This window comes from Dendrobates tinctorius, unplaced genomic scaffold, assembly GCF_039654945.1.
Source record: "Dendrobates tinctorius isolate UK_male_01 unplaced genomic scaffold, ASM3965494v1 ptg000049l, whole genome shotgun sequence".
NCBI classification, from domain to species: Eukaryota; Metazoa; Chordata; class Amphibia; order Anura; family Dendrobatidae; genus Dendrobates; species Dendrobates tinctorius.
Window position 1 is genome coordinate 26,131,249 of NW_027361717.1, and position 25,282 is coordinate 26,156,530.

General features: G+C 47.1%; 1 protein-coding gene across 2 annotated transcripts in view; it reads left to right on the forward strand.

The window, feature by feature from the left end:
- The first annotated feature begins 379 nt into the window (after positions 1-379).
- NRROS (negative regulator of reactive oxygen species) overlaps positions 380-25,282 on the forward strand; it is a 58,912-nt gene continuing 34,009 nt past the window's right edge. For both annotated transcript variants that reach the window (XM_073576570.1, XM_073576569.1), the window contains exon 1: positions 380-739. The gene's annotated coding sequence lies outside the window, so the exon portion shown is untranslated. The remainder of the gene's footprint in view (positions 740-25,282) is intronic.

The following is a 25,282-nucleotide window of genomic DNA, read 5'->3' on the forward strand; positions in this document are numbered from 1 at the left end:
AAATAGCCTCCATTCATGTCCCATGCATTCGGCTTTGCCTAAAACCATGCAAGAATAAGTGAGCTTTTCATGTTGTAGACCCCATTCCTCCCACCCAGTTCATGTAAATAGGCTTAAGAACAATGTGAGACAAAAACCAGAAGAAAAATATTGCGAGAGTTACCCAGAAAAAGTCTTTGAGGTTCTAAAGATAATTAACTTAAACCGAGAAGAAGAAAAAGAAGAAGTGTCTATAGGTGACACACAACCTGGTGACTGCTCTCAAACTTTTTTTCATTTCACAGCAGTTCATGTGACTTTGGTTTCCGTTATTTCCTTCCGCAAGAATTAAAATAACCTCTAAAAGGAAGAAATGTGCAGTTCTGCTTCTGAATGTGCCAAAGCCGACCACATGTACACCTCGCTAATCAACTGAGTGGCCAAGCCTCAAGCAACGTCCTACAGATGCCTTCAGTGGCCCATGGTCACCTCCAGGTCTGCCAATATTAGGTCACTTTGCTCTTTTCTTGGGGGATCTTTGCATGGCTGAAGCTGTGGGATTTTTCGGCACCTCCTCTACAAGGGATCTCCACGGAAGAGTTTCATACGAATGGTGTAGGTTTGCTTTGGGGATTTTGCTGATGAGTTCCAATTCCAAATCCCAAGGTCATTCAATGTGATGACACCACTTCTTCTTTCATTCCTGTGGCCCCGAGCAGCTCAAGTGGAACCCAAGATGGTGTGCTCTCAGTTATGTGCGGTAAGTGACTCTCCTATTGTGTCTTTTGGGGCTTTGTAGCCCACAAGCAAATGAATAAATCAAAGGAGTTGCACTATTAAACTATACGTATAGACACACATTATATCATGAGATTTAGGACACTGTAGGTCAGAAGATATTATAAGTGCAACTGTCATTGTATAACATTGCACATGTACTCACCTTTTCATTTTCGCTGCTAATTTCAGCACCTTTCTGCACGTTGCTTTAGATTTGTTGCTTTTATCAGATTAAAAGTCTATAAAAATCTTTATAAAAAAAAAATTATATTAAGAATGGCCAGCGCAAGCTGCATTTTAAGAAAAAAAATGGCTAAGAAATATGGCAAACTTAAATACTATGTATGTAAAGTCATATGGTCCTATAGACTAAATATGTGAAGAAATAGAAAAAAGGGGTTTGTGTGAATCTGAAGTTGTCTCGTGGAGGGCAGATCACCCTCTCTGGACCCCCTATTAGAGAATAACTCTGTAAGAGCGGGGATCCACCCTGTCCATCCATTACACAGACCACTATTCATCTGAATGGTGGCCACTGCAAGTACATTTTATGTCTGGACACCAAACTCCATATGAAAAAGGTCTCACCTCACTAGTAGAGGAACATTTATTTACAGAATTGCAAAAGTTGAATGGGTCACCATGTGAAAGCTTCAATACCAGTTATATTGGCTTTCCTAGAAACAGGTTTGCCTGATATGAGATACGGCCTTTTGGGGCTGAAATACTCCTGATTTTCTTGGCCGGTCTCCACAAGCCTCCATGCCCACATGGCTATCCGTGAGTCTATGAGTCTACAGTTAGGACGTTGGCAGAGGTGGTCACAGACTGCTCCTGCGTTTCACGGACAGGGCAAAAAAGTGCTAGATTTTTACGGACCGTTCAGGAATTCCTGGATGGTTGTGTATTTTGACTCTGGGTATATTCACACTGTTGTTACTACCTTCTATTAATGAATCTGTCATGGTCACCATTCATTTTGTCATCAGGAATAGTGCAGCAGGCGGCTTTACTTTTGCTGTCGAACAAAGCCCCAACAGCTCACATGTGACCTGAGTCAATAGTAAGGTGCTGCTGTGACGATGGCTGAAGGAGGAGAACTGTGGAGGCCGGAATAGTTCTATGACTATCGGGGAAAGCCTCTGCTGTGACTAATATGGAAGGGAAGGGAGACTATGACGTGACTATAAAGTATAACAGATCATTCTTAATCCTGGGAGGGAAGAGAGGGAGCACTAATTATTGAAATGACGTAGGGACAGCGAAATGATTTCTATTACTTTTTTGTGACTACTGAAAGTGAGAGTGGGAACAGTGCTGATGACCTTACAGAAGAGGTTACACGGTGCGGTGATGACTGTTGCGGGGATTGCGAGTTGGGAGTTGTACCAACCGGTGAGAGCGCATGACTGTTGTGTATACATTGTGAACACTATTCTATAGAGTGTTCACAATGTAAAGCCAGGACTGCATTTTCATTTTTGTTTTACAAGATGCAATGTTTACCTACACTAAAAGGCCCTACTGTATCCGGACCTGGTGGCCATACCAGCAGAATACCCTACTGATTATCTATTGTATAGTAACAAGGCTGTGTGCATATAACTAATGTAACCTATATAGGCCTCTGCAGGGAAATTTTAGTTTTACATAGCACCAGGGCCGGACTGGCCATCTGGCAATTCTGGAAAATGCCAGAAGGGCCTGTATGGTCATGGGCCGCCTTGTCTGCTACGTTGATAACAGAATTGGGGTTCTCAAGACGCCCACACTGTTAAAAGTTGTGAAAGAGCACAAAGTCGCCGACTCCGTCACTTACCCCAGCAGGTCACTGGTGTCAGTAGAAATATGGATCATGTATTAAATCTTGCTTTCCTCCATCCAGGGAAGCACCCTAATGGAAGAACTTATTTAGCCTTATATCAGAATCTACATGCAAAGTATAATACATTCGCAATTACTTTATTTACAGATCTTGCTCTCGTCCTGTTCAATAATGTACCTTGAGCAAAACTCACAAGAAATTAGGCTTTGTTCAGAACCGCATTTTGACATGCTGTTTCTCTTTTCTGTTTTGGGAAAAGACCAACACAATTAATGTCAAAAACAAATCTATTGCATAACTAATGCAAAGAGAAGTAGAAGGATCCCATTAATTACTATGGGATCTGGATGAGTTGCATTATGTATCCATATTTACAGTTAAAGAAAAGAAGGGGCCTCATGCAAAACTTTTACTTTCAATGTAACAATTTACACAAAATGGAAACTAGACAGATATCATAGCAATTGATAGGTCCCATCTCCTTCCATTTCCATCCATCATGCAATAGACCTGCTTCTTATACTAATTCTAGGGGCGGACACTGACAGCTTGGGGCCCCTACGCAAGAAACGTGTCTGGGCCCCCTTCCTTTTATGGTGACAACGCTACATATACATTTTCCCCGTAAATGTACCTACCTACTGTCAATGTAATGCCTTTATGCATCTGTATCTGTACTTGTTCCTGCCTTGCTACTGTAATGCTCTGAATTTCCCCATGGTGGGACGATTAAAGGATTATCTTATCTTATCTTATATAGCCACACACACATACATGTATATACAGTGCCTTGCAAAAGTATTCGGCTCCCTGGAACTTTTCAACCTTTTCCCACATATCATGCTTCAAATATAAAGATACCAAATGTAAATTTTTGGTAAAGATTCAACAAGTGGAATACAATTGTGAAGTTGAATGAAATTTATTGGTTATTTTAAATTTTTGTGGAAATTCAAAAACTGAAAAGTGGGGCGTGCAATATTATTCGGCCCCTTTACTTTCAGTGCAGCAAACTCACTCCATAAGTTCATTGTGGATCTCTGAATGATCTAATGTTGTCCTAAATGACTAATGATGATAAATATAATCCACCTGTGTGTAATCAAGACTCTGTATAAATGCACCTGCTCTGTGATAGTCTCAGGGTTCTGTTTGAAGCACAGAGAGCTTCATGAAGACCAAAGAACACAACAGGCAGGTCCGTGATACTGTTGTGGAGAAGTTTAAAGCCGGATTTGGATAAAAAATTATTTCTAAAACTTTTATACATCCCAAGGAGCACTGTGCAAGCAATCATATTGAAATGGAAGGAGTATCATACCACTGCAAATCTACCAAGACCCGGCCGCCCCTCTAAACTTTCATCTCAAACAAGAAGAAGACTGATAAGAGATGCAGCCAAGAGGCCCATGATCACTCTGGATGAACTGCAGAGATCTATAGCTGAGGTGGGACAGTCTGTCCATAGCACAACAATCAGTCGTACACTGCACAAATCTGGCCTTTATGGAAGAGTGGCAAGAAGAAAGCTATTTCTCAAAGATATCCATAAAAAGTGTTGTTTAAAGTTTGCAACAAGCCACCTGGGATATACACACCAAACATGTGGAAGAAGGTGCTCTGGTCAGATGAAACCAAATGTCATGATCCATGCTGGGTCATGACAGATATTAAACACAGGTAACCTTTTTTTTTCCTAAGCTGTGCTTATGGTGGGTTCTTGCCCCCGGTGGCCATTAGGATTATTGCACTGTGGTGTCGTTTTTTCTAAGTTTCCCCCCGGTGGTGGTGAGCGTCATTGCACTCTGGTTTCTTACTTAAGTGCACATGATTAGAATGCAGGTGTGATTGCTGGCTCTGCTATAAGAGAGTCACAGGTGTTGCAATCAGTGATGGTGATAGTGTTCATTTCAACCATCCTTGGTGGAGGAAGGAGCTGGAGAGCAGCTCTGACAGAGCCTGGTGTGAAAGGAGTCATAGGGGATTTCCTTAGCTCTGACAGAGCTTGGTGGCAGTGATTCTGAGGAGAGCTGCATGCTGGTGGTGGACTTTGTTGCCAGGAGCAAGTGCAACAGAGTAAAGCTAAGTGGTGTTTCCCTGTTTGTGTTTTTTCCTTAGTGTGTATTAGTACAGCGGTGGGGCCAGTGCCTGCGCCACCCAGCTCCCTAGCAAGGGATAGGTGTAGGGTGTGCTAGGGCGACAGGCTCATGATCGGCGCCCGGTGCGGAACCGGCATAGGGAACGCTAGGAGCGTTAGGGACAGTGACTCAGGGGAGTGCAGGAGGTCTCCACGTCCCCTTTCCCTATCGCAGGGCCCACCATTGTAACTGTTTCCCTACCCCTTGTCTTGCTGTTTTAGTTACCGTCCTGCAAGCCGTGTCACACAGGACAATATCACGTGCTGCGTCTTGTTACCGGCCCGCTGGTCGCGTCACACAGGATGGGTCTATGTGACATTTATCACCAACCTTAACATTTTTTTTTCTATTGAGCCATGGACCCAGTTAAGCCCTTTTCCCAATTGCTGCAGACCCTTACTAATGAGATTAGGGGGCTGCGCGGAGGGTTGGTGCGGCAACTGCGGCTGTTGGTGGGCTGTGGGGGCTTGGTCCAGGAACAGGCTCAGCCAGAACCCAAGATATCCTTCCATGACAGATTTTCTGGAGGGAGAGATCAATTCTTGGTATTTCAGCAAGCCTGCAAATTATATTTCAGGCTGCGCCCTCGTTCATCAGGGAGTGAAGAGCAACGAGTGTGAATCATTATGTCCCTTCTTAAAGGGGATCCCCAATCCTGGGTCTTCTCCCTACCAGACAATTCTCCATCTTTAGAGTCCGTGGACGAGTTCTTTGCAGCTTTGGCGCTTGTGTATGGGGATCCTGATGGCGTCGCCCTGGCGGAATCTCGAATCCGTAGGTGTAAACGGGCTGCCCGGGTTGCTGAGGAGTACTGCTCAGAGTTTAGGAGGTGGGCCACTGACACTCAGTGGAATGACACTGCACTTAGGAGTCAATTTGTGCAGGGTTTGTCTCCAAAGTTGCAGGATACTCTAGTGCAGTACGCCGCCCCCATGTCGCTGGAGGCCGCCATGTCCCTTGCCATCCGGGTGGATAGACGCCTTAGGGAAAGACATATACGAAGAGTGCCCCCTGATGTCCTCGCTAGGGAGGAGGACCCACCAGTGCGGACGGAGGAACCCAGACAGCCCGGTGTTGTTGATACAAAAAAGGGGGTGTCTGCGGCTCGTCGTGGTGGGGGGTATGCTTTTCCTGTGGGAAGCCTGGCCATTTTATGAGAGCCTGCCCAGTTCATGCCAAGTCTCCAGACGAACCTATGCAAGTAGGAGGAGCTAGTTTGTTTTCGGAGCTGCCTATGGTTCGGGGAGTGGTGTCGGCATGTTTGTATTGTGGGCAGACTGGTCATGTCCTGAAGGCTTGCCCATTGCACGCCAAATTATCTGTGCCTTCTGAGAAGCCACATTCCCCTGGGCGCTTGGAGGGAGGCGACCAGGGAGTATACATTTCCTCCATTTTGCCCTCCCAATGTACCTTGTCAGCAGAGGTCTTGGCTGGCGGGGTACCGGAGGTGATACCGATGTTTGTGGACAGCGGAGCAGGAGTCAGTCTGGTGGATTCTCGCTTTGTCCAGACTCATGGTCTGAGGTGTAGGATGCTAGCCCACCCTATAAGCGCCCAGGCCATAAACTCTGTTCCACTGAGCCAGAGGAGCTTGACCAAGGTCGTAGAGAATATCCATCTGCGTATAGGACATCATGAGGAGTCCTTGTCATGCTACGTCTTGGAGGGAATGTCAGTACTAGAGTTGAGCGACTTTTGGTTTTTTAGGGTCGCGTTTCGTTTCGTGAAACCCGACTTTTCCAAAAGTCGGGTCGAGCAAGATCGTCCGATTATAGGGAAAAGTCGGGGTCGTCCCGAAACACGAAACCCAATGTAAGTCAATGGGGAATAAAAGTCGGCAGTGAGAGGAGGACAGGAAACACACCTACAGTGCCCATTTGAATGCCAAAAGCATCAATTCTTCTTACTTAAGCTTGTCAACCTTAATTAACTTCATAATATAAGTTACGCACTGAAAAATGGGGGTTATTTGGCTAAAGTTGTGGGGGGGGAGGGCTGGCTGCAGGTTTTCATGTGCCCTGGGCGAAAGAGCGCCCCTTTAACACATACCACAACTCATCATGCTCCGATACGGCAGATAAATAGCGGTATAGTACAATGAAAAATACCTCACTTTTTACATCTCATGACGAGGCCCATCTATTTCTCCATACAGAATCATTGGTCCCATATAATGTTTGAAACAGTATATGATGAGCTCCACATAATGCTACAGTATATGTTGGTCCCCATGGATGAAGCTCCACTGTCTTATGGGCCCAAATAATGCTCCAAACATAATGGGCCCCATTTCTAATGCTCTAGTGTATAATGGGCCCTGTAAATGCTGCTCCAGTGTCTGATGTCCACCTTTGGAATGTTCCAGTGTATGGTGGGCCCCATCTATCATTCTCCAGAGTATAGTGCTCCCCAAAAATTGCTGTCCCAACATTGGAAACAATCAAATAAGTCTCCTCGCTAGGGAATCCCTGTACTTGTCTGGACAGGTGCTGTAGCTTGCTTAACAGCTCGCCAGCCGTTCTCACGCCCAGTATGGATTGCACGTGATTGCACAAATGTTAGAAAGGGTACTGTATCCCTGGATAACATGTATGGATAGCGTACACATTCAAAATATATGTCTCAGGAGGCAGGCTCAGACGGTGTCAGGCCCAGTATGGATTGCACGTGATTGCACAAAGGTTAGAAAGGGTACCGTATCCCTGGATAACATGTATGGATAGCGTACACATTCAAAATATATGTCTCAGGAGGCAGGCTCAGACGGTGTCAGGCCCAGTATGGATTGCACGTGATTGCACAAAGGTTAGAAAGAGTACCGTATCCCTGGATAACATGTATGGATAGCGTACACATTCAAAATATATGTCTCAGGAGGCAGGCTCAGACGGTGTCAGGCACAGTATGGATTGCACGTGATTGCACAAAGGTTAGAAAGGGTACCGTATCCCCGGATAACATGTATGGATAGCGTACACATTCAAAATATATGTCTCAGGAGGCAGGCTCAGACGGTGTTAGGCCCAGTATGGATTGCAAGTGATTGCACAAAGGTTAGAAAGGGTACCGTATCCCCGGATAACATGTATGGATAGCGTACACATTCAAAATATATGTCTCAGGAGGCAGGCTCAGACGGTGTTAGGCCCAGTATGGATTGCACGTGATTGCACAAAGGTTAGAAAGGGTACCGTATCCCCGGATAACATGTATGGATAGCGTACACATTCAAAATATATGTCTCAGGAGGCAGGCTCAGACGGTGTTAGGCCCAGTATGGATTGCACGTGATTGCACAAAGGTTAGAAAGGGTACCGTATCCCCGGATAACATGTATGGATAGCGTACACATTCAAAATATATGTCTCAGGAGGCAGGCTCAGACGTGTTAGGCCCAGTATGGATTGCACGTGATTGCACAAAGGTTAGAAAGGGTACCGTATCCCCGGATAACATGTATGGATAGCGTACACATTCAAAATATATGTCTCAGGAGGCAGGCTCAGACGGTGTTAGGCCCAGTATGGATTGCACGTGATTGCACAAAGGTTAGAAAGGGTACCGTATCCCCGGATAACATGTATGGATAGCGTACACATTCAAAATATATGTCTCAGGAGGCAGGCTCAGACGGTGTTAGGCCCAGTATGGATTGCACGTGATTGCACAAAGGTTAGAAAGGGTACCGTATCCCCGGATAACATGTATGGATAGCGTACACATTCAAAATATATGTCTCAGGAGGCAGGCTCAGACGTGTTAGGCCCAGTATGGATTGCACGTGATTGCACAAAGGTTAGAAAGGGTACCGTATCCCCGGATAACATGTATGGATAGCGTACACATTCAAAATATATGTCTCAGGAGGCAGGCTCAGACGGTGTTAGGCCCAGTATGGATTGCACGTGATTGCACAAAGGTTAGAAAGGGTACCGTATCCCCGGATAACATGTATGGATAGCGTACACATTCAAAATATATGTCTCAGGAGGCAGGCTCAGACGGTGTTAGGCCCAGTATGGATTGCACGTGATTGCACAAAGGTTAGAAAGGGTACCGTATCCCCGGATAACATGTATGGATAGCGTACACATTCAAAATATATGTCTCAGGAGGCAGGCTCAGATGGTGTTAGGCCCAGTATGGATTGCACGTGATTGCACAAAGGTTAGAAAGGGTACCGTATCCCCGGATAACATGTATGGATAGCGTACACATTCAAAATATATGTCTCAGGAGGCAGGTTCAGACGGTGTTAGGCCCAGTATGGATTGCACGTGATTGCACAAAGGTTAGAAAGGGTACCGTATCACCGGATAACATGTATGGATAGCGTACACATTCAAACTATATGTCTCAGGAGGCAGGCTCAGACGGTGTTAGGCCCAGTATGGATTGCACGTGATTGCACAAAGGTTAGAAAGGGTACCGTATCCCCGGATAACATGTATGGATAGCGTACACATTCAAAATATATGTCTCAGGAGGCAGGCTCAGACGGTGTTAGGCCCAGTATGGATTGCACGTGATTGCACAAAGGTTAGAAAGGGTACCGTATCCCCGGATAACATGTATGGATAGCGTACACATTCAAAATATATGTCTCAGGAGGCAGGCTCAGACGGTGTCAGGCACAGTATAGATTTGACGGCCCAGATTACACAGCGGAGGAGCAGGGAGAGGTAAAGATTGCAAATGCTGGGGCCCTGCCCAAGCAAGGGGGGCCCACTCGTGGGCGTCGGTACTGGCACTGGGCCCCTCATAGTACAGCGGTGTGTCTGACGGCGGGTGTGCACCACCACCGTCAGAGACACTTGATTGCACTATGAGGGACCCTGTGCCAGTGCCCGCGCCCAAGAGTCGGCCTACCCACCTGTCCAGGGCAACGGCACTCGCACGGTGTCGTGCGCTAGGTGGTGACCCCGGCCATGGGGGGGGAGGCAGCACAGTTAGGGAGTTTTAGAAAGTGGCATATGTTGATGTTGGACATTCAGCTGATGCAAAAGGCGAAATAGGTGAAGTACCAGGAAGAGGTGGACCAAAGCAAGCCATTTTTCTGTCACCCTATGTGTCATCAGGGGAAGGTGGGACAAAATCCTTGGAAACCCATGCGTGGTTCATTTTAATGAAGGTTAGATCATCCACATTTTGGGTTGACAGACGGGTCCTTTTTTCTGTCAGGATTGATCCAGCTGCACTGAAGACTCTTTCCGATAGCACACTTGCAGCTGGGCAAGCGAGCTCCTGTAAGGCATATTGGGCCAATTCAGGCCAGGTGTCCAGTTTAGCGGCCCAATAGTCAAAGGGGAATGACCTGTGTGGGAGAACATCGATATGGGAGGAAAAGTAGTTTGTAACCATAGTTGACAACTGCTGTCTCCTGTCACTTTCCATCGATGCAGTATTACCAGTTGTGTGAGCGGTATTTGAAAAATCAGTCCACAACATTGTCATGAAACCCCTGTCTCCAACGCCACTTCTGCTGTGTGCACCACGAACACCTCTGCCAAGCTGCCCCCGGCCCGTACGGCTCGTGTGAGAACCATCACCGCTGCTGTGTGCTGGGAATGCCTCAAGCAACCGATTTACCAGAGTTGCTTGTTTATTAGCCAATATTAGGTCAAGGTTCTCCTGTGGCATGATGTTTTGTAATTTGCCTTTATAGCGTGGATCCAGGATGCTGGCCAACCAGTAGTCGTCATCGTTCATCATTTTGGCAATGCGGGGGTCCCTTTTTAGGATCCACAAGGCATAATCTGACATGTGGGCCAATGTTCCCGGTGTCAATGATTCACTGCGAGTGCTGGGTGGAGGAGCACTTTCTGGCAAATCCACATCCCTCCAGTCACGCACAAACCCTGTACCAGACCTTGCCACGCCAACATTTTCACTTGCCCCACGAGATGCATCCTCCTCCCCTAAGTAATCATCCCCATCATCCTCCTCCTCCTCCTCTTCTTCCTCCACCTCGTCCAGGAGAGGTCCCTGAGCAGACAATGGCTGAATGTCATCAAGGATTCCCTCCTCCTCTTCCTCCTCATCAACATTGGCTGCAGACGCCTGCTCCTTAAGGTGCGTCAAAGTTTGCATGAGCAGACGCATAAGTGGGATGCTCATGCTTAGGATGGCGTCGTCTGCGCTTACCAGCCGTGTGCATTCCTCAAAACACTGAAGGACTTTACAAAGGTCTTTCAGCTTCGACCACTGCACGCCTGTCAACTCCATGTCTGCTCTCAAAGTGCCTGGCCGTGTATCCTCCCACAAATGCATTATGGCCTGCCTCTGCTCGCACAGCCGCTCCACCATGTGCAGGGTGGAGTTCCACCTTGTTGCAATGTCGATAATGAGGCGGTGGTTGGGAAGGTGGAGCAATCGCTGCAGCTTCTGCATACGAACGGAGTGTACAGGCGACCGGCGGATGTGCGCGCACAGTCTTCGCACCTTCTGGAGCAGGGCTGTTAACTCCGGATAATTTTTGAGGAAGCACTGCACCACCAGGTTCAAGGTGTGAGCCAAGCAAGGTATGTGGCTGAGTTTTGAAAGGGCTATGGCTGCCACAAAATTACGCCCGTTATCACTAACTACCTTGCCTGCCTCAAGATGTACACTGCCCAGCCATGACTCAGTTTGTCGCTTCAAGTACTCGGCCAGCACCTCGGCGGTGTGTCTGTCGCCCAAACACATCATCTGCAACACAGCCTGCTGACGCTTTCCACTAGCTGCTCGATAGGGGGACACATCGTGTGCAACAGTGGCAGCTGCAGATGGAGTGCTCGTACGACTGCGCTCTGTGGACGAGCTTTCGCTTCTGGAGGAGGAGGAGGGTCGAACGCCTACAGCCAACTGTTTCCTATACCGTGGGCTAGGCAGCACTGTCCCACCACCACTGTCCCCTGTGGACCCTGCATCCACCACATTAACCCAGTGCGCAGTGATGGACACGTAACGGCCCTGGCCATGCCGACTGGACCATGCATCAGTTGTGAGGTGCACCTTTCCGCTCACTGACTGCTTGAGTGCATGGACAATGCGGTCTTTCACATGATGGTGGAGGGATGGGATGGCTTTGCGAGAGAAGAAGTGGCGACTGGGTAGGTCATAGCGTGGTACTGCATAGGCCATGAGTTCGCGGAAAGCTGTGCTTTCCACCAACCGAAAGGGCATCATCTCAAACGAGATTAGTTTGGCAATGTGGGCGTTCAAACCCAGTGTACGCAGATGAGAGACTGAGTACTTTCTTGACCTACTCATAGTGTCTGGGAGGGTGGGCTGGACTTGAGAGCTGCATATGGTGGAAGTAGCGGTGGACAGGCGGACTGAGAGAGGGTTGATGATGGTGATGGAGTTGGTGTTCTTTCTGATGGCCTAGAATCAGTCTTTCGTTGATATAACAGTGGGATTCCCTGACTGCTGTGGCCTTGCAACGACACCTCAACATTTGCTGCTGTGCTAACCGGTGGGCTTACAGTGGGGGAAACAATGTAGCGTTGCTGACTACCTTCGTTGTGATCAGTTGCACATGTGGCACTTGAGGTTTGGTGTTGTGTCCACGCTTGCAAGTGCATGCTGGTTAAATGTCTAAGCATGCAACTGGTATTCAAATTTTTCAGATTTTTCCCTCGGCTAAAGGTCTTTGCGCACTTCTTACAGATAACCTTGGCCTGATCATGAGGATTTTGTTCAAAAAAGTGCCACACTGCACTCTTCCTACTTTGGCAGACATTTTGCGGCCTAGCACGCTGTGATCTTTTGACCCTCTGGACAAGCTGTCCAGCAACTCTTTTGATGTTTGGAACCTGTCTTTGGAGTGCTCCGGGCCTGCCAGATAACAGCTGTTGCGATGTCGATGTCTGCTGTGGATGCTCCTCATCTGAGCTATTGGAAGCAGCACCCTCTTCCCCCAATGGATGCCAATCTGGGTCAACAACTGGGTCATCCATCACCTCCTCTTCTATGTCATGTGCACCTTTCTCTGTGTCACCGTGTATGGTGGTATAGTGTGCGGGAAGGGGCACCTGAGTCTCATCAGGGTCAAAATCTGGCTCTGTACACTGCGAGGACAATGTAGTGCTCTGAGTGAATGTACCAGCAGAATCATCCATCAGCGGCTGTGCATCAGTGCACTCCATGTCAGATTCATCTTGGCCTGGGTAATTCACCATTTGACTTGATAATCCTGGCATGGTATGTGAAAACAGCTCCATGGAGTAATCAGTAGTATGGCCTGCGTCATCCTTCAATCTTGGTTGGGGTGAAGGACACAAGGAAAGGTGTGGTTCATGAACATGAGCCTCCAATGACGACTCAGTGCTTTTACTTTTTACAACTGAAGAAGAGGAGGCGATAGAGCTGGAGGCTGAGTCAGCAATGTAAGACAAAACTTTTTCCTGATGCTCTGCCTTTAAAAGCGGTTTGCCAACTCCTAGAAAACTAAGCGTTCGAGGCCTTATGTAGACAGACGATGACGCAGGGTCAGCACCTCCTGCATTCGGTCCTATTTTGCTCTTGCCACTACCATCAGATCCACCACCAACACCATCATTACCAGCTGCCATCCCCCGCCCAATTCCACGGCCTCTTCCACCAGCCTTCCTCATTTTTGGTAGAAATGTAGACAAAATCCAACAAACTATATAGTAATGTAAAACAAGGTACAAGGTGTCTATAGGACAGCGGAGATTTAGAATTTCTGCACACACTTGTGGACAGTGGACACTTTTGGATTGTGTGAGGCCCACTGATATCTGAGCGCTATGTGACACGCTCGATGTCACAGCTGCCTGTGACCAAAGTGACGAGAGGATAATGGAGATTTTGAATCTCTGCGCACACTTTTGGACACTGGACACTTGTGGATTGTGTGAGGCCCACTGATATCTGAGCGCTATGTGACACGCTCGATGGCACAGCTGCCTGTGACCAAAGTGACGAGAGGATAATGGAGATTTTGAATCTCTGCGCACACTTTTGGACACTGGACACTTGTGGATTGTGTGAGGCCCACTGATATCTGAGCGCTATGTGACACGCTCGATGGCACAGCTGCCTGTGACCAAAGTGACGAGAGGATAATGGAGATTTTGAATCTCTGCGCACACTTTTGGACACTGGACACTTGTGGATTGTGTGAGGCCCACTGATATCTGAGCGCTATGTGACAGGCTCGATGGCACAGCTGCCTGTGACCAAAGTGACGAGAGGATAATGGAGATTTTGAATCTCTGCGCACACTTTTGGACACTGGACACTTGTGGATTGTGTGAGGCCCACTGATATCTGAGAGCTATGTGACACGCTCGATGTCACAGCTGCCTGTGACCAAAGTGACGAGAGGATAATGGAGATTTTGAATCTCTGCGCACACTTTTGGACACTGGACACTTGTGGATTGTGTGAGGCCCACTGATATCTGAGCGCTATGTGACACGCTCGATGGCACAGCTGCCTGTGACCAAAGTGACGAGAGGATAATGGAGATTTTGAATCTCTGCGCACACTTTTGGACACTGGACACTTGTGGATTGTGTGAGGCCCACTGATATCTGAGCGCTATGTGACACGCTCGATGGCACAGCTGCCTGTGACCAAAGTGACGAGAGGATAATGGAGATTTTGAATCTCTGCGCACACTTTTGGACACTGGACACTTGTGGATTGTGTGAGGCCCACTGATATCTGAGTGCTATGTGACAGGCTCGATGGCACAGCTGCCTGTGACCAAAGTGACGAGAGGATAATGGAGATTTTGAATCTCTGCGCACACTTTTGGACACTGGACACTTGTGGATTGTGTGAGGCCCACTGATATCTGAGCACTATGTGACACGCTCGATGGCACAGCTGCCTGTGACCAAAGTGACGAGAGGATAATGGAGATTTTGAATCTCTGCGCACACTTTTGGACACTGGACACTTGTGGATTGTGTGAGGCCCACTGATATCTGAGCGCTATGTGACACGCTCGATGGCACAGCTGCCTGTGACCAAAGTGACGAGAGGATAATGGAGATTTTGAATCTCTGCGCACACTTTTGGACACTGGACACTTGTGGATTGTGTGAGGCCCACTGATATCTGAGCGCTATGTGACACGCTCGATGGCACAGCTGCCTGTGACCAAAGTGACGAGAGGATAATGGAGATTTTGAATCTCTGCGCACACTTTTGGACACTGGACACTTGTGGATTGTGTGAGGCCCACTGATATCTGAGCGCTATGTGACATGCTCGATGGCACAGCTGCCTGTGACCAAAGTGACGAGAGGATAATGGAGATTTTGAATCTCTGCGCACACTTTTGGACACTGGACACTTGTGGATTGTGTGAGGCCCACTGATATCTGAGCGCTATGTGACAGGCTCGATGGCACAGCTGCCTGTGACCAAAGTGACGAGAGGATAATGGAGATTTTGAATCTCTGCGCACACTTTTGGACACTGGACACTTGTGGATTGTGTGAGGCCCACTGATATCTGAGCGCTATGTGACAGGCTCGATGGCACAGCTGCCTGTGACCAAAGTGACGAGAGGATAATGGAGATTTTGAATCTCTGCGCACACTTTTGGACACTGGACACTTGTGGATTGTGTGAGGCCCACTGATATCTGAGCGCTATGTGACACGCTCGATGGCACAGCTGCCTGTGACCAAAGTGACGAGAGGATAATGGAGATTTTGAATCTCTGCGCACACTTTTGGACACTGGACACTTGTGGATTGTGTGAGGCCCACTGATATCTGAGCGCTATGTGACACGCTCGATGGCACAGCTGTGACAAAAGTGACTAGAGGATAAGGGAGATTGGATTGCTTTTAAAAAAGCAGTTTGCGGAGCAGTGGGTAAACAGCAATGCCAGCGTGTCAGGAAGCCTTAAAAGGCAGCCCAACAACCAACACCACTGATACACCACTATATAGCCTCCCCTTGCACTGCACACACAGTGACTTGTGTGTTGTGCAGGCCAAATCGCTAGCAGCAGAAGCAGTTTTTTTGTCTTCTTCCCTGCCTAACGCTCTCCCTACAGAATCAGCAGCAACCTCTCCCTATACTAAGATCGGCAGAAGTAAGATGGCGGTCGGCGTGCACGCCCTTTTATACCCCCTGTGACGCCCACCAAAGCAAGCCAATCACTTGCATGCCCTTCTGAAAGATGGTGGTGACCCGTGCCTAGGTCATCACGTTGCCCACAGTGTCCGTGGATCCTGATTGGCTGAAAAAGAGCGCAAAACAAACTTTTGAAACGCGACTTTGGCGCGTAAGTCGCCGACCTCGTGGCCGACCTCATCCTAGGGTCGGGTTTCGTTTCATGAAACCCGACTTTGCCAAAAGTCGGCGATTTTTGAATTTTTTCGACCCGTTTCGCTCAACTCTAGTCAGTACCTATTGTTTTAGGCCTCCCTTGGCTGAAGAGACACAACACGGTAATAGATTGGCGGGCGAGGGAAGTGGTCAGCTGGGGGCACTCGTGTGAGGGCTGCTGCCTAGGAACTACTGTCTCTGCCGTCTCTCTTCAACCGACCCCTTCCTCTCCGGTGAGGGCAGCAGATGTGCTGCAGGAGAGTAGGGGCAAGTCTCAACCCTCGCCATAGGCCAAAGGGTTGGAGGGTGGTGTACCCCTTGGTGAGGTGCGGGGGTGTGAGTATGGTGACACAGGGGGACTCCTCTGTTGTCAATCCTAGAAAGAGTTCTCCAAGTGGTGACAAACGAACGAGTGGCAATAAACATTCAGGTCCGGACCTGTGTGTGAACGAGCATGTATGGGTGGCCACCAAAAACCATCCAGTGGAAGTGTGTTGTGGAGTGTTACCAGCTCATACCAAACATACACATACACAACCCGTTCCCCAGGTCAGAGCTTCGGAGATGTGTGTTGCCTCCAGAACATACGTTGCCAATACCAGCGGGCTCGTTTCTCATCAACCTGACATGCAGGTAGTTGCTGGGGTGAACTCTGGGTCTGGGCGTCCCCGCTGTAGGTGGTTCCCTGATGGGGAGTGGTCTTGAGGGTCCAAAGGCCCCTCATTAAGGGGAGGGTACTGTCATGATCCATGTTGGATCATGACAGATATAAAGCACAGGTAACCTTTTTTTTTCCTAAGCTGTGCTTACGGTGGGTTTTTGCCCCCGGTGGCCATTAGGATTATTGCACTGTGGTGTCGTTTTTTCTAAGTTTCTCCCCGGTGGTGGTGAGCATCATTGCACTCTGGTTTCTTACTTAAGTGCACATGATTAGAATGCAGGTGTGATTGCTGGCTCTGCTATAAGAGAGTCACAGGTATTGCAATCAGTGTTGGTGATAGTGTTCATTTCAACCATCCTTGGTGGAGGAAGGAGCTGGAGAGCAGCTCTGACAGAGCCTGGTGTGAAAGGAGTCATAGGGGATTTCCTTAGCTCTGACAGAGAGCTTGGTGGCAGTGATTCTGAGGAGAGCTGCATGCTGGTGGTGGACTCTGTTGCCAAGAGCAAGTGCAACAGAGTAAAGCTAAGTGGTGTTTCCCTGTTTGTGTTTTTTCCTTAGTGTGTATTAGTACAGCGGTTAGGCCAGTGCCTGCGCCACCCAGCTCCCTAGCAAGGGATAGGTGTAGGGTGTGCTAGGGCGACAGGTTCGTGATCGGCGCCCGGTGCAGAACCGGCTTAGGGAACGATAGGAGCGTTAGGGACACTGACTCAGGGGAGTGCAGGAGGTCTCCACATCCCCTTTCCCTATCGCAGGGCCCACCGTTGTAACTGTTTCCCTATCCCTTGTCTTGTTGTTTTAGTTACCGGCCTGCGAGTCGTGTCACACAGGACAATATCACGTGCCGCATCTTGTTACCGGCCTGCTGGTCGCGTCACACAGGACGGGTCCACGTGACACCAAAGTCGAACTTTTTGGCAACAATGCCAAATGATATGTTTGTCATAAAGGCAACACAGCTCATCACCCTGAACACACCATCCCCACTGTCAAACATGGTGGTGGCAGCATCATGGTTTGGGCCTGCTTTTCCTCAGCAGGGACAGGGAAGATGGTTAAAATTGATGGGAAGATGGATGGAGAAAAATACAGGACCATTCTTGAAGAAAACCTGTTGGAGTCTGCAAAAGACCTGAGACTGGGACGGAGATTTGTCTTCCAACAAGACAATGATCCCAAACATAAAGCAAAATCTACAATGGAATGATTAAAAAAATAAACGTATCCAGGTGTTAGAATGGCCAAGTCAAAGTCCAGAAGTGAATCCAATCGAGAATCTGTGGAAAGAGCTGAAAACTGCTGTTCACAAACGATCTCCATCAAACCTCACTGAGCTTGGGCTGTTTGCCAAGGAAGAATGAGCAAGAATTTCAGACTCTCGATGTACAAAACTGATAGAGACATACCCCAAGCGACTTGCAGCTGTAATCGCAGCAAAAGGTGGCGCAACAAAGTATTAAGTTAAAGGGGCCGAATAATATTGCACGCCCCACTTTTCAGCTTTTGAATTTCCACAAAAATTTAAAATAGCCAATAAATTTTGTTCAACTTCACAATTGTGTCCCACTTGTTGCTGATTCTTCACCAAAAATTTACATTTGGTATTTTTATGTTTGAAGCATGATATGTGGAAAAAGGTTGAAAAGTTCCAGGGAGCCGAATACTTTCGCAAGGCACTGTATATTACATAGTCTCCATTATTATGTATATTGCCGTCCCTTATACAGTGCCCTTTCTTGTACAGCACCGTCCTTACATATTGGATTATATAGAGTCCTGTTTTTTATTACATACTGTCCTCTCTTGTTAGCTGTATAATGCAATGATGGCTGATGGAGCATGGGAAAGCTTCCTTTCTAATGGAGGAGCTGATGGACTGGTAGTCTGGTCACCGGCTCCTTGATCAGCAGTCATTTTATATCTAAAAAGAGAGGGTACTATGTAATAAAAGAGGGCACTGTGAATAACAAAATTCACAGGAATACACTATGTAAGAGACAGCACTATACATAACAGCAGAGGAAGCTGTATAATAAGGGACGGCACCGTGTATAACTAGAAAGGATGGTACGTAATAAGGGACGTGTTATACATAATAAAAGAGGAAACTATGTAACTAAGGATGGTGTTATACAGAATTAGTAAGTACACTATATACTAAGGGACTGTGTTAGACATAATAGGTGAGTACACTATATACTATGGGACTTTGTTAGACATAATAAGCAATAATGTCTCCCTCCACCTCCCTCTGTTCCTAAATCTGTTATAAATCCCCCTTCCTCCCATCCCAATCCCCCACACCCCTCATTGTCCTCCTCCCCCCGCATCTCATTATTGTCCTCTCCCCACCCCATCATTGCCCTCTTCACCACCTCCATCATTGCCTTCCCCCTACCACTCCCATCATTGCCCATTCCACAACCTCCATCATTTCCTCCTCCCCCACCACCCCCACTACTGCCCTTTCCAACACCACCATCATTGCCTTCTCCCCAACCACCCCATCATCATTTCTTTTTCCCCCACCGCCACATCATTGCCCTTACCACCGCCTTCATCATTGCCTTCTCCCCTACCACCCATCAATGCCCTCTCCATCACGCCCATCATTGCCTTCTCCCCATCATCCCATCATTGCCTTCTCCCCATCACCCCATCATTGCCTTCTCCCCATCACCCCATCATTGCTTTCTCCTCATCACTCCCATTATTGCCTTCTCCCCATCACTCCCATCATTGCCTTCTCCCCATCACCTCATCATTGCCTTCTCCCCATCACTTCCATCATTGCCTTCTCCATCACCCCATCATTGCCTTCTCAATCACCCCATCATTGCCTTCTCCCCATCACTCCCATCATTGCCTTCTCCATCACCCCATCATTGCCTTCTCCCCATCACTCCCATCATTGCCTTCTCCCCATCACCCCCATCATTGCTTTCTCCTCATAACTACCATCATTGCCTTCTCCCCATCACTCCCATCATTGCCTTCTCCATCACCCCATCATTGCCTTCTCAATCACCCCATCATTGCCTTCTCCCCATCGCCCCCATCATTGCCTTCTCCCCATAACTCCCATCATTGCCTTCTCCATCACCCCCATCATTGCCCTCTTCACCACCTCCATCATTGCCTTCTCCCCTACCACTCCCATCATTGCCCATTCCACAACCTCCATCATTTCCTCCTCCCCCACCACCCCCACTACTGCCCTTTCCAACACCACCATCATTGCCTTCTCCCCAACCACCCCATTATCATTTCTTTTTCCCCCACCACCACATCATTGCCCTTACCACCGCCTTCATCATTGCCTTCTCCCCTACCACCCCATCAATGCCCTCTCCATCACGCCCATCATTGCCTTCTCCCCATCACCCCATCATTGCCTTCTCCCCATCACCCCATCATTGCCTTCTCCCCATCACCCCATCATTGCTTTCTCCTCATCACTCCCATCATTGCCTTCTCCCCATCACTCCCATCATTGCCTTCTCCCCATCACCTCATCATTGCCTTCTCCCCATCACTCCCATCATTGCCTTCTCCATCACCCCATCATTGCCTTCTCCCCATCACTCCCATCATTGCCTTCTCCCCATCACCCCATCACTGCTTTCTCCTCATAACTCCCATCATTGCCTTCTCCCCATCACTCCCATCATTGCCTTCTCCATCACCCCAACATTGCCTTCTCAATCACCCCATCATTGCCTTCTCCCCATCACCCCCATCATTGCCTTCTCCCCATAACTCCCATCATTGCCTTCTCCATCACCCCCATCATTGCCTTCTCCCCATCACTCCCATCATTGCCTTCTCCCCATCACCCCCATCATTGCCTTTTCCCCATCACCCCATCATTGCCTTCTCCCCATCACTCCCATTATTGCCTTCTCCATCACCCCATCATTGCCTTTTCCATCATCCCATCAATGCCTTCTCCCCATCACTCCCATCATTGCCTTCTCCCCATCACCCCTATCATTGCATTCTCCCCATCACCCCCATCATTCCCCTCTCCTACACACACACACACACACAGACACACACACAGCACCATTGACCTCTCTGCATATTCCCATGCAGCGCTACGCATGCAAACACACACTCACCACCACCACTCATCTCTACACACACACACACAAAACACACACACACATACATAACACACACATACATACACACAAAACACACACATGCACACAAAACACACACACATATATACAAAACACACACACATATACACATACATACAAAACACACACACCAAACATATACACATACATACAAAACACACACATACATACAAAACACACACATACATACATACAAAACACACACACATACATACAAAACACACACACAGCACCTCTCACCTGTCCGCAGCATCACCGGCGCCTGCGCTTCCTCGCTCGTGCAGAGCGGCTAGCTGACCACTGAATAATGACGTCATTCAGCGGCGCTGCTCTCTGTGTCAGAGACAGGAAACGCGTGCACCGGGCAGGAAGCAGGACGGATCCTTGCAGCTCCACTCCTGCTATATTCTCTTGCAGGCAACGGAGCTGCTAGGATCGCTCCCTGCCCGCTGCACAGCAGGGCAATCTGGCCAGGGGCCCCCCGGAGCCTCGGGCTCAGAGAAACCGGCCAGATTGCCCTCATTATTAGCTGCCCTGCAGGGGCCTCCTGGAGCCTCTGGGCCCCGATGCAGCCGCACCGGTTGAACCGGCGGTATGTCCGCCCATGATTAATTCCATTTGTCTGTTCCTAAAAATGGAACAGAAAAGTGTAATGTTTCAAAACGCAAGTGTGAACATAGTCTACAACTTCTAAACTGTTTTCCAATAATGCAATTTTCTCTAATGCACAGCTTTATGGCAAAGAGAACTTTCCCTTACTGCTGCAGAATGCATGCTACCAATGCAAAGTGTGTGCAGACCCTGAACAGGCAGGGGTCATACGGAGTTTTTAGCTCACAAGCTTTAGTATTTTGCAATTGCACCATTTCCTGTCTAAAATATTTTTGGATTCTCATAAACCTATTCTTGTAAAAAACAAAAAATTGTCTTCAAAAACGCATGGCAGAAACGTTGCCCAGTGAATCTTTGCTACTACACTAAACTTGGTTTTATCACTGCCCACATCATGGATCCCTAGGGAAATATTAATTTTTCTAACAAAATGCATCTTTGTATGTGTCAGTTCTCCACAGCCTTTCTATTCTGTTGCTCTATTGCAGGCTCACTTTCAGATGATGCACTTTGTGGCCAATACATGAAAGTGTTTACACCAGAACTTTGCGCAATGCGAAGTTGTGCCAAAATGTCATGACTTTTACCGTTTTCACACCAGTTTTGAGCAAATTCACCAGGATGAGGCGTGGCAAAGAATTTTTAAATTCTTAAAAAGGGCAGTATTTCTGACACCAAAAATGTTACTACAGTCTGTGACTAGGGTAATTTTTTTTTGTGAGATTCACAGAGGCGTACCCCCTGATAAGATGTGCTAAATTAATTGAATTAGGGCACCTCTTGAGTACGCCTCTCAATGAATTTGGCTCATCTTATTACTGTGCACCGTTTATTAAAAGATAAATCAACAGAAAAACGGTGCTACAAACTATCTCAACTTTTTTAAACATAAAATATCACGCCCCTTATTAAGGCTGGTGTATGAAACACCAGCCTTAATTAATCAGAACCTTATTTGTTTTTTTTTTATACAATCACTGTATGTATTTCCAAAGTCTTCCAAAACAGTGAAAATCTGTCCCTGCATTCTGTCTGTTATGTAGCACACCTCCATTAAATAAGTTATATTACAATTTGATGAGGGTGTTTTTTTGCGTAATGAACGAGGACGTGTTCTTCAGCTGTAAAACCAGTGGATCCAAAGGTCCAGTGGTTTGTGCCAGGACAGGAAAAAGTGATGTGCCATTATTCGGTCAAATGACCGCTAAGATCTGTAATTGGCTGCAGCTGTCAATTAATTGGAACATGACATCATCTAAGGCAAGGTTAAATTGTGTTTTATAGCAGTTGGGCAATCGGTGTAGTGGATGGCACAGGGTGAGGCTTCGGTGTAGTGGCTGGCAGAGGGTCACGCTTTGGTGTAGTGGCTTGCACAGGGTGAGGCTTTGGTGCAGTGGTTTGCACAGGGTGAGGCTTTGGTGTAGTGGCTGGCATAGGGTGAGGCATTGGTGTAGTGTCTGGCATAGGGTAAGACTTCGGTGTAGTGGCTGGCATAGGGCGAGGCATTGGTGTAGTGGTAGAATAGAAACATGAGCCGGATTGTTGCATTCATAGTAGATTGGAGAGGGGAAGACTTAGGGCCCGTCACACATAGCGATGCACCAGCGATCCCGACAACGATATCACCTTGTCAGGATCGCTGGTGTGTCGCTACATGATCGCTGGTGAGCTGTCAAACAGGCAGCTTCACCAGCGATCAGGACCAGCGACACGTGGGTAACCAGCGACGCACGTCGCTTAGATACCCGCAGTGTATCTTAGTTACCAGCGCGCTGATGCAGGGAGCTGGTAACCAAGGTACACATCGGGTTTCTAAGGGGCGCGCGGCACTTAGAAACCCGATGTGCACCTTGGTTACCTGCTCCCTGCATCAGCGCACTGGTAACTTAGTTAAACATCGGGTTTCTAGGCGCAGCGCGCCTCTTAGAAACCCGATGTGTACCTTGGTTACCAGCTCCTGCTCGCTGGTCTCCCGCCTGTCACACGCAGCAATGCGTGCTGGCCAGTGGGAGACCAGCGATCCCAAAAATGTCCAGACATTTCAACAACGATCAGCGATACCCGGCAGGGGGGCCGGTCACTGATAGCTGTCACACACAGCAATCTCGCTGGTGAGATCGCTGTTGCGTCACAAAACTTGTGACTCAGCAGCGATCTCACTAGCGAGATCGCTGTGTGTGACGGGGGCTTTAGTCATGAACCACCTCATTTATGACTCTTTAGAAAATCCTCCTTTTTTGTAAAGTAGTAGAGATCCACTTGCAAGCAGGGCCCACAAATTCAATGTGAAATAAAGTAAATTGTTATATTATCTTGGAGCACTCTTTGTTCAGTGGCTGCACTACCCTAGGGGAATAATTGGTTAAAAGGGGGCTCCATCTACTAAATTTAACCACCTTTAACCACTTTGCCCCGCACGCCTGTTTTCACCTTTATTATCAGGCCAAATTTAACAATTCTGACCAGTGTGAATTTATGTAGTAATAACTCTGGAGCGCTTCAACGAATCCCACTGATTCTGAGATTATTTTTTTCATGACATATTGTACTTCATGATCATAGTACAAATTGTTTGCTATGACCTGTGTTTATCTGTGAAAAAATAGGAAATTTGGCAAAAATTTGGAAAATTTGGCAATTTTTAAACTTTTCTATATCCTTAAATCAGAGAGTTATGTTACACAAAATAGTTAATACGGTAAATAACATTTCCCACATATCTGCTTTACATCAGAACAATTTTTGAAACTTTTTTTTGTTAAGAAGGGTTAAAAATTGACAAGAGAGTTCTCATTTTTTCAACAAAATTTACTAAACCATTTTTTAGGGGCCACATCACATTTGAAGTGACTTTAAGGGGCCTATATGAAAGTAAATACCTAAAAGTGACACCATTCTAAAAAAACTACAGAAAACCACATTCAAGAAGTGTATTACCCTTCAGGTGCTTTATAGAATTTAATGGAATGTGATCGTTTAACTTTTTTTAACAAAAATTTTACTTTAAACCCAAATTATTTTATTTTCACAAGGATAACAGGAGAAAACGGACCCCAAATTTGTTGTGCAATTTCTCCCAAGTACGCAGATACCTCATATGTGGAGGAAAGCTACTGTTTTGGTGCTTGGAAGGGAAGGAGCGCCATTGGACTGTTAGAGAGCATTATTGGCTAAAATCATTAGCGGACACCATGTCGCGTTTGTAGAGGCCCTGATGTGTCTAAACAGTGGAAACCCCACCATTAGTGACACCAATTAATAAACTAGACCCCCTCAAGGAATTTATCCAGACATGTGGTAGGCACCTTGAACCCCCAGGTGCTTCACAGAATTTTACAATGTTCATCTGTGAAAATTAAAATAAAAAAAATTCCCACAAAAATGTTGCTTTAGCTCCAAATTTTGTTATTTTCACAAGTATAGCGGGAGAAAATGGACCCCAAAATATGTTTTTGCAATTTCTCCTTAGTACATCGAACACTTCTACGTTTGAAAACAGTGCAAAGCTCAGAAAAGAAGAAGCATCATATTGAAGTTCAGATTTTACTGGAATGGTTTTAGGGTGCCATGTCATATTGGCAGAAACCCTGAGGTACCAGAACAGCAGAATAAGTAAACTTGTTTTGCACACTACATCCCCCACCGAATTTCTCTAGAAGTACAGTGATCATATTGACACCACTTGTGCCTTACAGAAAATTATACTATTTGGCGGCGAAGAAAGAATAATTAAATTTTTACCACTAAAATAAAATGTTGTTTTAGGCCCAAGTTTTTTTTAATTTTTAAAAGGGCTAATAGGAAAAAATGGACTTCAGTTTGTTGTAAAAAATTCTCCTGATTG